This window comes from Nothobranchius furzeri, chromosome 9 (assembly GCF_043380555.1).
Source record: "Nothobranchius furzeri strain GRZ-AD chromosome 9, NfurGRZ-RIMD1, whole genome shotgun sequence".
Taxonomy (NCBI): domain Eukaryota; kingdom Metazoa; phylum Chordata; class Actinopteri; order Cyprinodontiformes; family Nothobranchiidae; genus Nothobranchius; species Nothobranchius furzeri.
This window is the reverse complement of record NC_091749.1, coordinates 39,664,041-39,682,936: the sequence shown is the minus strand read 5'-3', so window position 1 is coordinate 39,682,936 and position 18,896 is coordinate 39,664,041. Positions and strand designations below refer to the sequence as shown.

Sequence of the window (18,896 nt, the reverse complement as noted above, 5' to 3'; positions counted from 1 at the left end):
CTGGTTAGCACGCGTGACTTTCACCCGGGAGTCTGGGGATTGAATACCGTTTGGACCATTTTTTTTATATCCGCCACAGATCTCTCTGAAGAATTCACAGCATTGACGGCTTCAGCAACGCTGTGCCACTCCGTGGATTTTCTCTTATTTGTTTTGCAAAAGCACTTCCTTTCATTTCTCCACCTCGCCCACAAGTACATCAACTTCTGCTTCTGTGAAATTGCGCTTCCTTGATCTGCCTTGATCTGTGGTTGCCATGTAAACAAGATTTACACAAACAACAGCATCAATGTTTGTGTAATTTACAGTAATCTGCTATGAGAGATGAATGTTTTATAATTAATAAACCATGCTTTAGATGTGCATTTTACCCCTCCAGTTGTATTTGTCAAGCCTTTGGTTCACTGACAGCCTTAGTGTCTGGGGAGATAATACCACCAGGTTAATCTAGCTGCCCTTGTTAGGGGTGGCATGAGATGAAGGGAAGGATTTAGAGGGAGCTCTACCAATGCCCCCTTGTGTGTGCTAATTAACTGCTACAGATTGTTCCCCACACCCAAATGCCTCTCCACATACAACAGTCCAAGCCAGCCCTTCCCCTCTTCCAGCAACGCATCGTGCTCAAAAACTCTTGACATTCATAGAAAAGCAGGCTGATTCAACGTTTCATGAATTTCCCAGGGACTGCGAAGGGAGGCCTTTAAGTAAATAGAATTAGAAGTGTTGAATACCTCAAGTGAACCTTTTGTTATTGATGTTATACTTAATTATTCAGCTTCAAACAGGTCAGGGATCCCTGCATGTGAGTCAGTTTCTTGAATTGGCATCCTTTCAAGCATCATCAAGCAGTGCGTATAAGATAGATATGGATTTCCAGAAAACCCTGAAAAATATAAACTTTGCTGTAGGTGTGTTGAAGTCATTTTTCATCAATTTGCTTTGAGGCTTTATGGGCTCCTACTGACACAGCCACAAGGAGAATGTGTAGGAGTAGAGCACATTCAATTAGAGGAGGTTTTTTTTTCTACTGTCCTGACTGAGTGTGAAGTTCATTCCAGTGAAGAGTCAGGACCAGGTAATGAGGCGCTGACAAAGTTTGAAGAACACAAAGCTTACGGGAGAAACATCAGGGCTGGGTTCAGCCTGCATTTACTGTTATTCAGCCTGCTAGTAAAGATGAGTGCTTCTTCAAAGGACTTCCTCTCTGCTTTTATTTTTTTCCCCCTTTCTCTCCATCCCCCAACCCCCATTTCCACGCGTATCAGTGAGCGATGACATCTTTTAGACCTACACTAATCCTGTCATTATGCTGTCGTCTTCACTGGCATATGTTATCTTCTCACTTTCTTGGTTATCCTCTGGACTAAAGCAATTATTGCGCTGCAGTTGAAACATCAAGTAATTACTTCATTTTCTGTGTTGAGCATACTTGGTTTGATGCCACACTTCAAGTGTGAGATGAGTGTGTTTATGGGTCAGCTGTGGAGAAGGGTAAGAATAGCAGTCAGAATTTTATGCATCTCTTGGCACACGAGACACCCACCCAAGGCCATGAAGTATATAACATGCAGAGTAATGTCATTTAGACCTTGGCAAGCTTCTTGTGTCCCACTCGGGGGACTATCTCGCCTCCACAGTCCTGTTTCCATCATCCTCTCTCCCTCCATGCCTCCCCTGCCTTGTCTTTTCATCTGCTCCGTTGCTGCATGCCACATTGTTGTGTTCTCTTTCTTCACTCTATTCCTATTCTTCATTTCCCTCTTCCTCTCTCCTCATCACTCTTCGTCATCTCCTTTTCTCTCATCCTAATTGTCTTCTCTTCTCTCAATGCATCTTTTGCTTCTCGGCGCATGCTGTCATGTGCGACCAGCGTGGCACGAAGCGCCGCAAAACACTGCGGTGCCATGATCCAGAAACCCCACATTAACACTGGGATTTCACCCAGAGATTATTTAAGTGTGGCATGCCTGCCAGGCAGGGCTCCTCACAGTAATCTCTGTAACCCTATGAATAGAGTCGGACTGGGAAAGAAGGGATTTGGATGAGTTTGAGGGCTGATTGGGTTCTAGAATGGGTACAGTAGGAAGCTTTAAGTATTTTTGATATTTTCGTCTCATATACTCTTGGCTTTACGACGTGGGGGGAGACGGCTAAGTGTGTCACAGCGAAACCGAGGTTAAATCCTTGACAGAAGGATCCTCTTCTTCTCGGTTAGCTTTGTATCCTTCAGAGGTTTGCAAAGTAATTTAATTTGAGGTAATTGTAGTGAGGATCCATAATTAAAAGGATTAAAATGCATGCCATTTACAGATGGGCTAAAAGAAATGGAATGACGAGGCCGCCATTTCTGCCCGGTGCATCCTTTCATTTCTACTCTTTTGTCACTGAATGTAGATTTGCATTATTTAATGTGTCACAGCATCCAACAGCAAGATAAAAATAACTAGACATGTTTACAGCAATGACACCACTCGTCTGCTTCCTCACTAAATGTTCCTTTCTTTTGTGTGCATTTCATCTATTTTGTATTTTTTAATATTAGTCATCAGCTCATAGTGTCTCCTGCATCTCAGAAAACGTGTTCTCGTATGTCTGTGTGTGATGACAGTGTGTCCTCGTCTCAACGTGGTCACCCTCACAGCGGCTGAGGTCTCTGACCCCATCAGGGAGTCAGAGCGCCTGCTGATTTTTTGACACTGAGAGGGGAACAGACAAAGCTACTCATCAAATGTCCAATGACTGGGTGGACTGTCTGAGGGATTGGTCTCGACAGAATGCCACTTACAATTTACTAGCTATCTGCTGTTTCAACTGCTGAAGGCTTTCTTCTTGTCATTCATTTTGTCAAAGTGTTGCCAATATACTTATTTTGAGGAGCTTTAAAAATGCATCTATAATAATAATAATAATAATAATAATAATAATAATAATCTGCATCAACATAACATTGATGGTTGAGGTCAACATATGAGAAATGACAGTGTGTGTGAATGCATGTAACAGTTTAAATTTAAAGGTGCAACTTGTAAGAATTCTATATAAATACTGACAAAACAGTCAAATGTATCAATCCTGTTGGAAGGGAGGTTATACTGAAACAGATTTCCTATTCAGCTGGCTGGGGGGTCGTCAGTCCTTTCAAAAAGGCAAAAGAGGGATGCAGCTTCTGTTTTAGAATCTGAGTTTGCCAAATCTGCAGCGAGCTACTGCGGCAGTTACATTTGTAATTCACCAGGATTGTTTAAAGAACCAAAGAACCCACGGCATCCTTTTGTTTTACTCTAATATTGGGTGAAGCAGGCAAGAGGCTAAAGTTGAGCTTACAATGCTAATAGTAGATTTGAATCAAATAGTCGGCTCTAAAAAATCTCGCTTTTTCTTCAATTGTGAACAACTTCATTTTACACTGACATGTATGCGTGGAGAGAATATTGAGTCAGTTGTGGCATTTTACTTCCTTTAATGAGATGTTCAGAAATAAAAAAGCAAGCTAAACGCAACACAGCAAACTACCATAAGTGTTGTAAGTGATCTTTACCGTAAAACATCCGAGAGTGCTAACTCCAGATATGACAATGTATTTATCTACTTATCAACTATGATTTGTCTTTGTCATCTAGAATCTTCTGGTGCTGATCCATATTTGGAAACAGCCATGAAACTGACGTGGGTGAGAGTAGCATTTTGCTATACAAAATGCACTGCAATAACAACATTTGACCAAGAATGGCAGTCTTACAAATTGCACCTTTAAAATAAAAAGTACAATGGCACAGTTATCTTTCAATAACCAGGGAAATCAAACCTGTATCAGAAATTATAACCATTTTTTTAACTGACTAAAAAGGAACCAACATTTAGTGAACAATTAATTTACGGTCTTACTAATGCCTGCACTGATTTTAACACAATGAAGTACAACTAAACACATAAGATAAAAACAAAAGCTACAACATCTGAAAACAACTCAGGGGATGTTTGATAAAAAAAAATATAATAATAATAATTTATAGTGTATAATTTTTTGAGTGAAAATGTCAAATACTTTTTCATTTCTGTTCTTACAGTTAACATGAAATGGTTATAACCGCTTCATGATTTTAATGCTTTTTTTGTTGAGCTTCTTACACAGTAGCAAAAACACATTATAAACATAAGTAGGATAACTTAAAAAACATTAATGGCTGCAGACTTTTCTTAATCCACGCACACTGAAAATGAATCTTGCCTTTATGTTTGCTTCATTGTAAATCTGCTCTATAATTTTATCACCCCACTGTGGCATATGGTGGGGCTGAAACCTCCTCCAAATGCACCCGAGTTTCATCCCCGTGCATCATGTTGTATGCTCATGCTGGATGGACCTATTGAAACAGGAGTGGATGGTAAGAGTCGCAGTGGCAGGCACACATGTGCTGCTGTACGAGCACCTTGATCTTCAGCTTTTACGCAAGACAGCATATTAAAAGTATTTTCTTATCACCTGCTCCTCAGAGATCCAATGAAGGAACATAATCCGTAAGATTAGCGTGATTGATTTGTTTCTTTCAGGAGGGATTCTAAAAACGATGGGTTGTTATGATCTTTCTTCTTAACCGCTAGTGAATTGGAAAATGGAGCACACTGAAGGTATAATGATACTCAATTCTACTTGTAATATGGGAGAGCTTCTGCTTCAGAAAACGTGGTATTGACAAAACAAAACGAGTTTTGCACTTTCAAATGGACTCTAATTCACACACACACACACACACACACACACACACACACACACACACACACACACACACACACACACACACACACACACACACACACACACACACACTCGTAAAAGGGCCTCAAAAAGGAAACATTTTCTTTTCTGGCAGGAAAACATGCAGAAACTGATGTAAGGTGCTAGAAATAATAAAGTGGGATTTCTGGTTTATTGTATTTTATTGCAGGCAAATAACTTGTAATCTATTTTAGTTTATTAATGTTATTATCACAGTGAAAATGTTATATGCTTGGTTTGAGGTTACTAGTGTATTCAGCATATCTGAAATACCATACCATACCATTTTATTTATAAAGCGCATTCAAGAAGGCATTACAACCAAACAAGGCGCTGTACGAGCACCTTGATCTTCAGCTTTTACGCAAGACAGCATATTAAAAGTATTTTCTTATCACCTGCTCCTCAGAGATCCAATGAAGGAAAATAATCCGTAAGGCAAATGTCAAATGAATATTGCTCATTAACATATATAATAGCACATTTGATTCAGTTATTTTTCAAACCCCATTCCTTTCATCGTGTACCTTAAAATCAACATTTAAAGTCCTTCTGATGCATCATTTCTGCATTCATCACAATTTTTTATTCCCATACACTGTTGCTCTTAAATTTAGTGCAATTTGTTAAGAGACATGTGTCCTCAGAGACTTTCTGTGCACACAACAGTTTAAATGTCCTTGACAAGTGTGCAGTTTGCAAAGGAGCAAATTGAATTTCCATGGTTTGAAATTTCAAAGGTATCACCTGCTGTAATTGCATGACTGGGGAATCCATAAATCATTGTTCAGTAAGGTCATCTTGTAATTTCTTCCCTAATGCTGGCATTTATTTTCCTAGCATCCTCTCCTTCGTCTGATTTAATCTAGCCAGGTCATTTGAGAGATTAATTGCTGTCATCTTCAAAAACAACAAATTACTTTCACACATGTTGCAACATTAATATGCCAAAGCCCTGTATAAAAATGCCTGCTCTGCCAAAAGAATAATTTCAGACACTGCAGTTTGATGTCAAGCAGCTTCAAACATTAAAAACACACATTTGCATGAGTAAAAGACATTTTAGAGTTTATATCCATCTTTGAAGCTGATGAGCTGGATTGTATTTAATTAATTTACCTACATTAATAACTTCATTTTGATGGGACTCATCTGTATCAGTCAAATGAATATTGCTCATTAACATATATAATAGCACATTTGATTCCGTTATTTTTCAAACCCCATTCCTTTCATCGTGTACCTTTTAACCACCTTCCTACAAATCAAACTTTGGGCACATTTTAAATGTGATCTTTATTTGAATATGATTGCATTTATTCAAATATCTGTAGTTACTGTGTGCTGATAAAAAGTGAAAGGTGTGAGAATAGTTCTGTTGTGTGCGTGCATGTGTGTGTGCACTTGTTCTTAAATATTTATGTGGACTAATTTTGACTTTTGACCTGTAAACGTGTGGACATTTTCACATTGTGGGGACATTTTGCTGATCTATACAGTGCGAAGCACCCTACAACTTGGTTTTATGGTGTGAATAAACCTTTAGTTTAGGTTAAAATGAATAGAAGTCAATGGAGGTCCACACAAGCATACACATATAAGTATGTGTGTGTCCAGCTACAACCCACGCAATGGATGTTAATGGAATTCTCAGAAATTAATCTGGGATGACCATCTACAAATAATCCTTTTTGGACTAAACCTCATTGAAGATGGCTGCCACAGCTGCATGAAATTAGCAAATGCAAAACAAACAAAACAAGCAGCTGTCATTTTTGCAGAATAAATGCTAGAATTTGGTATTATATAATTAATCATCCCCATCTTCTGGTCTTACTGCTAACTGTTCACGTAAGATCTCATGTGTTTTCATGAGATTGTATGTGTACACATACAGGCGCTCACATGGTGCTCTCATAAGTATGGACTTGGGCATTTTTCAACACATGTCTTAAGGCTGTGGTTGGCACTAAATGCACTGTGATTTATCATCGTGTGATTGTTCAGTAAAATAGTGTTGATTTTATTTTTCCTCATCAGGTTGACACAGTGATAGCTTGCTCTAGTTGTATTGTTGTGTGTCTCTTCTTTTTTGCTTGTTTATTTTTCTCTTTCTGCAGGTCTAGAAGCAGACTCTTGTTCATCATTGATTGTTTATTTATGTGGAACAACCCTTCCTCATTTTGTCTCTTCCTTTCTCTTTCACCTCTGTCTCCGTGTCTGGTCAGAATTATAAAGCATTCAAAAAACAATAACAATAAAGTTTTACATATCAGGCGTGACATTAAAGCAGATGCTTTGATGCTCCACCTGAGAGTAAATCTGTAAAACCTGTCACCAGCATTCAGACATCTATTCTGTTTGCTTCACAGCCAGACAGAAAACGGAAGAAAAAAAAAAGAGATTGCACATGATGGTTTTCTAATGTTTCATCGTTTCTCAGCTAAAGATTTTGAACTGGAACTTCGACATATAGGTGTTGGGCAAGGCCTTTATTTGAGTTTTCATGAAAATGTACCAGATAAATATGTATGGGCGATGGTGGCACAGGAGTTAAGTGCTCGCCCCGTAATCGGAAGGTTGCAGGTTCGAGCCCCGCTCAGTCTGTCGCTGTCGTTATGTCCTTGGGCAAGACACTTAACCCACGTAGCCTGCTGGTGGTGGTCGGAGGGACCGGTGGCACCAGTGCTCGGGAGCTTCGCCTCTGTCAGTGAGCCCCAGGCCAGCTGTGGCTACATTGTAGCTCATCCCCACCAGTGTGTGAATGGGTGAATGACTGATTGTGTTGTAAAGTGCCTTGGGGGTTCTAGGACTCTAGAAGGCGCTATATCAAATACAGGCCATTTAACATTTTACCATTTGTATCCAACTGGATGGATGAATGTGCATCATTGTTCTTCATATTGCTACTCTAAAGTTAGTATTCGTTTGGAGTTTGCATGATTTTCTAGTTAAACAAACCAAAACAAATACAAATTAAAACCTGACAACCTATGTTCACTGGATAACTCACAACAAATCACACTACGGTTTCACACGAGCTTCATAAATAATCTGCCAAACATTTTTTTAATAATGCTTAGTATATTTTTTTAATAGCTAGCACTTAAGTCATTTGGTGCAAATGTCCTGGTTATATGGGGACATATTGTAGCTCCATTCAGTCTCACAGATGGAGATGGGAAGAAGCTTCTGGGTTGCTCAGCCCTCCTGCAACGATGTGATGGACACTTAATTACTTGGCTGACAGAAGTTATTTGCCACCTGCACCCAACAGGGGTCTCTGCCAGACCCTGACCTCCACTTCCTCCTCGTGTAGCCAGAAGCTCACAAAGCAGAATTATGCATATGACTGTTACTTACAATTCCCGTTATTATCAGTGTTCTCACTTTTTTTTTACATTCACACACTGAATGCTTAATATATAGATGGCAGAATTTTCACTGGTGCGATGAGTCTGAGTGGACTATTGCAACAATGTAGGGTAAAGCGATAGAAAAAAAACTTCACTAAAAGCTTCATTCTGTAAGAACCATTTCATCAGCTGAGTCTGATTCTCATCTATCCATGCGATCCAGTTCTTTTAATTATATAACCGCCAATTTCTATTATCGCCTCAACACCACTGCCATCAAGTCAAATGGTTCTTACAGTTGAAGAGGAGGTGATAATTTTTTTTCTGCTATTGCCAATTTAAACCTCGAACAACTTGTAAATTTTGACACATTGACATATTTAACAGGAAGGATCGTCGCCGACTACACGACACGTATTAGGCTGTGAAAGACCGAAAACCAGTAAACTGTTGATGCCACAACGATAACAACCCGTTAGCCCAGACGTGTCTGGTACTCTTAATGTTTCATGGAAGGGTATCGTCAATAATTCAGGCTGTCCAAATAATAAATTAAAAAGTAAATCTCATTAATACTTTTTTTTTCTTACAAAAATCAAAAAATTAGTGGCCTTAAAGTAATTTCCTTTTGTAAGTAGAATTCAGTACACAATTAACTGACAGTATAGCACTGTCCTTTCCCTAAGGTAATTAGGTATAAATGTATATTTAGGCAAAGCATGGTCTGAAATTACAATTATTAACAGAGAGGAGATCTACTTCAGTATTGCAATTACAGAGCTCTCAGGGGATTAACAAGAATCTGTTTTATTATCCGATTCCTTCGGGCTCAAGGTAATGATCCACACAGGAAGTTTTGTCTTTCTGTCACCACTTCATCCATGCCTCATTTTCTTCTGCTCTTACTTTCTCATCTTTCATTTCTTTTCTGAAACCCTTTTGCTTCTTCTCTGCCAAAAAGCACTCACCATAGAGTTCTTGGTGCGCATATTTCATCTGAAAATATTCATCTAAACTTTTCTGGAAGATGTCGTACTTTAGTAAAAACAATTGCTGTCTTGTGTTGAATTCATGGTTTCATTCAATTCATGGAAAAAAAGGATTTAAACGTGACGCCAACAAAACAAACTGAAGAAATACAAATAATGATACAACTGTATATTTATAAAAGTACTTCTACATATGTTTTTAATTAAGAATTTTATGCCTGATCATAAGTTCCTTAACCCGTATAACAATGTCACAAATGAAATAATGAAATAAAATAATTACAGGCTCAGGCGGCTAATTTAGTGGAAGGGCTTGCAGTTGTACATCTCAGTAGGACACTTTATAAACCTGCATATAAACGGCCCTCAACAAGCTGTTTATGGGCAGCTCTGTTCACAATTGGTCCATACAGGCCCAATTATTTCTCTCCATAGCTATAAATTCTGCATACATTGTGGTAAACAAGGCCATTGCTTATGTATACAGTGTTGTTTTTGTCCATTAAGTTATTTTTACAGATTTTTGTTGATCCTATAATTCATTTCCACATCCACAACCCATCCTTTGAAATTAATCTTGAGCAAAACCTTCTCAGGAAAATATATTTTTTTTCAAATAATTCGCTATTTGAAGTAATTTTCAAAAAAAAATCTACTTTCTGCAACAGGACACTTATTCCGCTACTATAATAAAAATGTGATCCATGCAAGACACTTGAACAGCAAAGCACAAGTGAATGTTTAACATGTCGTCTTTCCTGGAGAAAAATCAATAACTGTATTTTATGACATCCCAAATAGCACCAGGGACATTGGTGGTACTTTATGAAGCAAATGAATTGAAACACTAAACAACAATGATGTTTTCTTACTTTCTTCCATTTAGATGGTAGATTTTTGATGTTCTCTATAGTTACAAATAGAAGTTATGCTACAGTAATACCGCATTTTGAGGTCAGCAAAAAGTTTCCTCAGTTATACCATTGTGCCTGCAAGCCAGATCAAATGAAACAATTGTGCCTTACTGCATGAAGTTGGAAAGCTAACTGTCAAAATGCCAATCCCGTTTCTGCAATTTGATCTCATTGGTTTGTTTCTTATTTACATTCAGTCATGTCATTGCACTAAAAGAACAGTTTGAAAAATTAAACTGATCAAATGCTTATCTTATTGCTAATGAGAGACTCACAACTGAGAAGAACGGTCATAGTCTTAGATTTACATTAGAAACCAAATTATGAGGTCAGAGATTGGGTCTGATGTGGTAAAAGATCAGAGACAGAGGAGAAATTGTTCTTCGGTGCTTTTTTTTCGGAACGTTTGCACTGAAGCTGATTTGCTTGTATAGAAAAGAAAATCGTGAAAAACATGAATGTAACATGAATGCATCACCGAATTAAACAAATCAGCTGTGTAGGAAACATGCTGGAACCAGACTGCAAACACTGGCCACAGGAGGTGATGATAGGGTCCGGGTGACCTTTCATTAACCCTAAAGGGTCATTTTTGCACATACTGGCTCAAAAAATGATTTAAAAATATGAAAAAGTTGAATCCCTCTTCTAACGTCAAGAAATCTTGACAAACACAAATAAAATTTTTTAGATCCATTATAAACCACGTTATTGTTTTAGTGAGTAACTTCTGCACAGAAAAGGTTTCACACAATTGCCAACTTTAAGAACCAAAGGTTGTAGCAGAGTTTGGTTTTTTACATGCAGAACTTCAAAATTCACACTTTTTCCTCAAAGATTTCAGCTGAATTTGGGTTGAAGCATGTAAACCATAAATGCTTCTTCATTGCTACTTTCTCCTTTCAGTGACTCTTTTCGTCATGTTTAGTAGATAAACAGATGGACATGGATGAGTAGATGAGCAGATGGTTGTTTGGGAATGTGATAATGGCAGCAGATTCTTAGAAAACTGGGAGTCTGAGCGTCAGGAACTTGAATTAGAGACAGACGTTCTGTCAAATCTTCTATAACAAGTCTACTAAAAATACATCACTTTGATTTTTAAGTTTAAAAGGATACATTTGTATTTGAAGAAGAGGGGGGGAAACTGCATCCTGTCTGTTGATAAAATGTAAAGGCTCATTGTAATCAGACCTTTAATGTGACATTTCATTTACAATAGGCCTCTGATTTTTATTCCAGGGACCCCTCCTAATTAGCACTCCTCAACAGAGCTGCTCTCAGCTGCAGAGATGTAGTAAAACATGTACATGTGCATTATTTACTTTTCACAGTGCAACTGGTACATCTAAACCTGTACAAAGTAATATAGTTGCTGAAGAAACTGTGATTTCTGCCAGCTCATGTCATGGAAAGACGTGTCTTCAGGAAAAACAGAATACAGCGGAAGAGTAAAAATGTTTTGCGGTGTGATGTGTGGTCCATTGTGGCTTGTTTAGCATCTGCAGTGCAGGCGTTCTCCCCACCCTCCATGGTTTTTTGGTGTGGGCTGTAGTGATTGTGTCAGAAAAGGATTGCACTGATAATGGCTATTGGCAAAAGTATCAATGCAGAGCCAAAAAAAGTATCTTGTTGTAAATGAGGTGGAAGATGTCTCCCAGAATGTTTAGTCCTCTCAAGTGTTTTTACTGGTGCATCACAAAGCAAAACCTCACCAGCTTATCAAGCCTGCTTCTCTTCCTCCTCTGCTACATGGAGGACAGCACACTGGTTTCCCTTAACTGATAAGTGATATTTTGCATGCACTGAAGGGTCTGTGTCAGAAAAAAACAGCCTAATCTGCCCTTCTTTGTCTCAACTGTCCACATTATCAGTTAAGTACAGTTTATTTTTTTATATGAATTTTCAGTCACAATTGAATTTCTACAATATTTTTCTCCAGTTTCTGGACATGGACAGCTAATGTTAGCTGTGAAATTAGTCAAGCGCATCAGCGACAGATACCTGGAACTGGGATTTGGAGTGTATTCAGATGAAGTTACACCTCATTTGTTTTGGATCTTATATTTATTTGCCCTTTGTTCTTCAGCCATCAAAATACCTACCAGCTGAGGCCAGCTGAACCGCCTAATCATTTCTTAATGCACAGTGTTTGAACAAGTGTAATATGTCATTGTGCGTCGGTGCATTTCAATGACCCTTGTTGGGGCAGCCGACTTGTACAGAGCTGCTGTTGAACTTGATGTGAGAAATAAAACCAACTTTGTCCACTCAGTCACTTTTACACATTTATTTTCTAAAAAACAAAAAACATCCATTTAGTACAAAACAGATAAAAATAATTTAAAGTCATGAAATGGTACGCTACAGCCTTGTGAGAGCTAAATATGATATTCATTCAGGCTTATCGGAGTAATTAATAATTAAACTATTTTTTAAACAGCTAAAATGATGTTGTAGTGAGTCACTTGCAGAGGACAGGATCTTATTTATTATGCTGGGTTTAAGGTTGCATAATCTTCTGCTTGAAGGAAGATGGGTGAAGTGTTAATTCACATTTTAGATTTTAATTTATTTAAATTATATATCAATTCATCCATCCATCCATTTTCTTCCGCTTATCTGAATTCGGGTCACAGGGGCAACAGCCTAAGTCAAGATGCCAGACTTCCCTCTCCCCATTCACTTGGGCCAATTCTTTCGGGGGAACCCTAAGGCGTTCCCTAGCCAGGCAAGAAACATAGTCCCTCCAATGTGTCTTGGGTCTCCCTTTAGGTCTCCTCCTGGTTGGACGTGCCCAGAAAACCTCACCAGGGAGGCGTCCTAAACAGATTTCCGAGCCACCTCAACTGGCTCCTCTCCATTTGGAGGAGCAGCGGATCTACTCCAGCAGACCGGTACAAGACCCGCATCATGGCAGATGCAGCACCAATCCGCCTATCAGTCTCACGCTCCAGCTTACCCTCATTCGTGAACAAGACCACGAGATACTGAAACTCCTCTATTTGCTGCACAACCTCATCCCTGACATGGAGAAGGAATTCTACCCTTTTCCGATTTAAGACCATGATCTCAGATTTAGAGGAGCTGATTTTCATCCCAGCTGCATCACACACAGCGGTGAACCACTCCAGCAAAAGCCAGAGATCACATTCTGATGAAGCCAACAGGACCACATCATCTGCAAATGGCAGAGATTCGATCCTCAGGCCACCAAAACAGATCCCCTCAACACCTTGGCTGCCCCTAGAAATCATCATCGTCATCTTCCTCCACTTATCCGGGTCTGGGTCGCGGGTGCAGCTGTTTTTGGGGAGGTGTTTCGGGCATGTCCTGCCCCCTTTTCAAACTAGGGGGACCACCACCCTAGTCTACCAGTCCAGTGGAACTGCCCCGATGTCCATGTGATATTGCAGAGCCGCGTCAGCCAACACAGCCCCACACCATCCAAAGTCTAAAGGATCTCCGGGCAGATCTCATCCACCTCCATGGCCTTGCCACCAAGGAGCTTTTTGACAACCTCAGCCCAACCCAAAGTCCCCAGGCTCTGTTTCCTCACTGGGAGATGTGCCGGTGGGATTGAGGAGGTCTTCGAAGTATTCTGCCCACTGATCCACAACGTCCTGAGTAGAGGTCAGCAGCCCACCGTCACAACTATAAACAGTGTTGGTAGGACACTACTTTCCCCTTCTGAGGCACCAGATGTTGGAACAGAATCTCCTCCAAGCGGTTCAGAAGTCTTGCTCCATGGTATCAAACTCCTCCCACACCTAGGTTTTTGCCTCCGTGACCACTCGAGCTGCATTCCGCTTGGCTTGTTGGTATCTATCAGCTGCCTCTGGAGTCCCACAGACCAAAAAGACCTGATATGACTATTTTCAGCTTGACAGCATCCATAACTGCCAGTGTCCAACAACAGGATTGGGGTTTGCTGCCACGACAGGCACTGTGAGGGATCAAGTCAAATGAGTGGAGGAACACAGGAAATCTCCAAAAATAGAGGCTCTTTAATTTCCTTTGCTTTTAAAATATCCTCACAAAAATAGCTCGAGCTCACAAAAGAGGTCAAACAAACTGAAACTCAATAAACTGCTAACTAAACATGTTGACTGACTGAAACCATATCCGACCTAACAAACAAAGACACACAAGGGTATACACACTGGCTGATCAAACCATATGAACAATAGAGATTACTAGACAAACATTTACTAACTAAAACTAAAACCACAAATCAGTACAGTCAGATTGTTAATAAACCTAAACACCCTAACCCATAAACCTAACTATTTAACTTCAAACTTAAATTAACAAATGACAAAATAATAAACTAAAGGAAATCCTTCAGTCCCCTCTTCCTGGAGCTATTGGTTTGGCCCCATCAGCTCCTCCTGTATTTAGCTGACAGAACTCCTTCAACACTGTTTGCCTGTCCCATCTCAGGAAGCAGGAAATGGAGAACCTCTCAGCACCGGTAAGAGAAAACTTAAATAGAACAAATGACAGGCATAAAATACAGCAGTTAACTAAATGTGCATGCTTACAATCAGAACGAATGCATTTAAGCTGTCTAAACAATAAATCCAAAGAAATATGAACGTACAAACTGAAATCATGAAAGTGCATGAGTGTACTAACGTTCACTGTTGTGTGGACATGGATGTGGCCATCACAGGCACCAACGATCCTGCAGCCACAGATCTGGTCGGCCGCCTCAACAATGGAAGCACGGAAAAGGTCCCATTTGGACTCAATGTCCCCCGCCTCCCCCAGAACATTTTGGAAGTTATGTCAGAGGTGGCAATTGAAGCTCCTTCTGACAGGGGACTCTGCCAGACAAGGAGTGCTCTCCAGCACCCCCTCCAAGGACTCGAAAAAAGGGGGAGTAGTCTGAACTGCAGTTTGGTGTTAAACTACTTTACCAAAATATTATGTTTATAATAATGTGAATTAAAACCCTGGAGTCTTTGACATTTGTAGGAAAACTGAAAGTTGAAAGAACATGATGGGGAAACATGCGGGATGATATTTGATGATTTTCCCACATGTAACAGATTTTATCAAAGCACAAAAGAGGACTCAAATGCAGAGCTCACACTGTTTACTAAACTGAAGGGATTCCTGGCAGTACAGCACAACTGAACAAGTCCAAAACTAACTAAATACACTCTCACAAAGTGTTACTGAGAGCAGGTTCACTTTACTCAGCTGAAGAAGACAAACTGGCAAAGGAATCGGTTTGCAAAGAAGCATAAATGGAGAAGCCATGAAACAGGTGCAAGACATAAGGCTGATTGGTGAGGAGCCTCAGGTTGTGAAACTGCCTGTAATGAGACAGGAAGTGAATACACAAAATAAAACAGGAAGTACCAGAAATACAATAAAACCATAAAAATGACCAGAAAAAAACTCAACCTACAGAACCACCCATGAAATCACCCATCCCCCCCCCCCCCCCCCCCGCACCATGGGCCAGGAATGTCAAGGCGCCGGTCATAAAAGTCCTGAATCAGGGAGGGATCCAGAACATCACCCGCAGGAACCCAAGACCTCTCCTCAGGCCCGTAACCCTTCCAGTCAATGAGGAATTGACGACCCCAACGCTGCACAGCCAACAGCCGCCTCACCGAATAGTCCGTGCCCCCTCAACCATCCGGGGGAGAGGAGGGGGTCGGGAGGCAGGAACCAACGCGCTCTTCCTGGCCGGTTTAACCCGACTAACGTGAAATGTTGGATGGCACTTCATGATCCTGGGGAGCTTGAGTCTAATAGCCACAGGGTTAATGACCTTTGACATAAGAAATGTCCCAATAAATCTCTTTGACAACTTACGAGAGTCTGTACGGAGGGCAAGGTCCCGAGTAGAAAGCCACACTGTCCCACCCTGTAGGCCGGAGCAGAGACCCTGAGATGATCAGCAGCCAACTCGTAGGACGTAGATTGTCTCAGGAGGGTGCGACGTGCCTTAACTCAGGTCCTACGACAACGCCGAACAAGGGCATGGGCAGACGGGATGCTGACCTCCCCTTCTAGAGCTGGAAACAGAGGCGGTTGATAACCATACACACAGTGAAATGGGGAAAGACCCGTAGAAGCGGTTGTCAAGGGGTTGTGGGCAAACTCCACCCACACCAGGTGCTTACACCACGTTGAGGGGCACTCAGCGGCAAGGATGCGTAGACCAGTTCCAAGTTCCTGATTTAGCCTCTCAGCCTGCCCGTTACTCTGGGGATGGTAACCTGAAGAGAGACTGACAGAAGACCCCAACAGGGAACAAAAGGCCTTCCAAACACGAGAAATTAATTGAGGGCCACGACCCGAAACAATGTCAACCGGGAAACCATGGATCCTAAAAACCTGAGACAATACCTCTGCGGTCATCTTGGCCGTGGGTAATTTAGAAAGGGGAATGAAGTGCACCATCTTACAAAACCTGTCGACTACAGTGAGAATAGTGGCATTACCTTCAGAATCAGGTAGCCCGGAAAAAAAATCCAGAGAGATATGTGACCAGGGCCGAGAGGGAATGGGGAGAGGGAAAAGTAGGACCGAAGGACATGTGTGGGAGCTCTTGTGCCAAGCACATACAGGACAGGCTGCCACATACAGTGGGGCAAAACAGTATTTAGTCAGCCACCGATTGTGCAAGTTCTCCCACTTAAAATGATGACAGAGGTCAGTAATTTTCATCATAGGTACACTTCAACTGTGAGAGACAGAATGCGAAAAAAAATCCATGAATTCACATGGCAGGATTTTTAAAGAATTTTTTTGTAAATCAGGGTGGAAAATAAGTATTTGGTCACTTCAAACAAGGAAAATCTCTGGCTCTCACAGACCTGTAACGTCTTCTTTAAGAAGCTTTTCTGTCCTGCACTCGTTACCTGTATTAATGGCACCTGTTTGAACACATTATCTGTATAAAAGACACCTGTCCACAGCCTCAAACAGTCAGACTCCACTATGGCCAAGACCAAAGAGCTTTTGAAGGGCACCAGGAAAAGAATTGTAGACCTGCACCAGACTGGGAAGAGTGAATCTACAATAGGCAAGCAGCTTGGTGTGAAAAAATCAACTGTGGGAGCAATTATCAGAAAATGGAAGACATACAAGACCACTGATAATCTCCTTCGATCTGGGGCTCCAAGCAAGATCTCATCCCGTGGGGTCAAAATGATCATGAGACCGGTGAGCAAGAATCCCAGAACCACACAGGGGGACCTGGTGAATGACCTGCAGAGAGCTGGGACCACAGTAACAAAGGTCACCATCAGTAACACACTACAACGGCAGGGAATCAAATCCTGCAGTGCCAGATGTGTTCCGCTGCTGAAGCCAGTGCATGTGCAGGCCCGTCTGAAGTTTGCCAGAGAGCACATGGATGAGACAGCAGAGGATTGGGAGAATGTCATGTGGTCAGATGAAACCAAAGTAGAACTTTTTGGTATAAACTCAACTCGTCGTGTTTGGAGGAAGAAGAATACTGAGTTGCATCCCAAGAACACCATACCTACTGTGAAGCATGGGGGTGGGAACATCATGCTTTGGGGCTGTTTTTCTGCTAAGGGGACAGGACGACTGATCCGTGTTAAGGACAGAATGAATGGGGCCATGTATTGTGAGATTCTGAGCCAAAACCTCCTTCCACCAGTGAAAGCTTTGAAGATGAAACGTTGCTGGGTCTTCCAACACGATAATGATCCCAAACACACCGCCCGGGCAACAAAGGAGTGGCTCCGTAAGAAGCATTTGAAAGTCCTGGAGTGGCCTAGCCAGTCTCCAGACCTCAACCCCATAGAAAATCTGTGGGGGGAGTTGAAAGTCTGTGTTGCTCGGCAACAGCCCCAAAACATCACTGCTCTCGAGAAGATCTGCATGGAGGAATGGGCCAAAATACCAGACACTGTGTGTGCAAACCTGGTAAAGACCTATAGTAATCGTTTGACCTCTGTTATTGCCAACAAAGGTTATGTTACAAAGTATTGAGTTGAATTTTTGTTATTGACCAAATACTTATTTTCCACCCTGATTTACAAATAAATTCTTTAAAAATCCTGCCATGTGAATTCATGGATTATTTTTCACATTCTGTCTCTCACAGTTGAAGTGTACCTATGATGAAAATTACTGACCTCTGTCATCATTTTAAGTGGGAGAACTTGCACAATCGGTGGCTGACTAAATACTTTTTTGCCCCATTGTACTCAGCGACATCACGTCTCATAGATGGCCACCAGAACCATTGCTGAATTACAAACACTGTTCTTTTGACCCCTGGATGTCACGAATAACGGGAAGCATGGGCCTAGTGAATGATCTGAGACCTCTGGTTAGGGGGAACAAAAAGCCGGTTCGGAGGACAACCGTCAGGGGCCTGAACAGAAGCAGCTGCCTGCTTTACCTGCTCCTCCACAGACCAGGTCACTGCTCCAACCACACAAGACAAGGGGAGGACAGGTGCTGGGACCTCGGGAACAGAAGAAACTGTGTTAGGCAGGCGGGACAGAGCATCAGGCTTCACATTTTTCAAACCGGGTCGATAAGACACAGTAAAGTTAAAACGAGTAAAAAAACAAAGCCCACCTGGCTTGACGAGGATTCAACCTCTTGGCCCGTCTCAGGTACTCTAAATTTTTGTGGTCGGTCCACACAATGAATGGCAGCTTGGACCCCTCGAGCCAGTGGCGCCATTCCTTCAAGGCCACTTTAATGGCCAACAGCTTACGATCCCCAATGTCGTAGTTTCTCTCAGCGGCAGATAGCTTGCGTGACAGGAATGCACAGGGGTGAATGAGGTGATCCACCTTGGAGTGCCGTGAGAGAACTGCCCCCACTCCCCCATCAGAGGCATCCACCTCAA

General features: G+C 41.3%; 1 protein-coding gene and 1 long non-coding RNA gene across 6 annotated transcripts in view; one reads left to right on the top strand and one right to left on the bottom strand.

Annotated features, from left to right (window-relative positions):
* Positions 1–18,896, bottom strand: part of LOC129153192 (uncharacterized) — a 170,452-nt gene that overhangs the window by 14,448 nt on the left and 137,108 nt on the right. The gene's annotated exons all lie outside the window — the stretch shown is intronic.
* LOC107381645 (protocadherin-9) overlaps positions 1–18,896 on the top strand; it is a 243,711-nt gene that overhangs the window by 214,100 nt on the left and 10,715 nt on the right. The window lies entirely within an intron of this gene.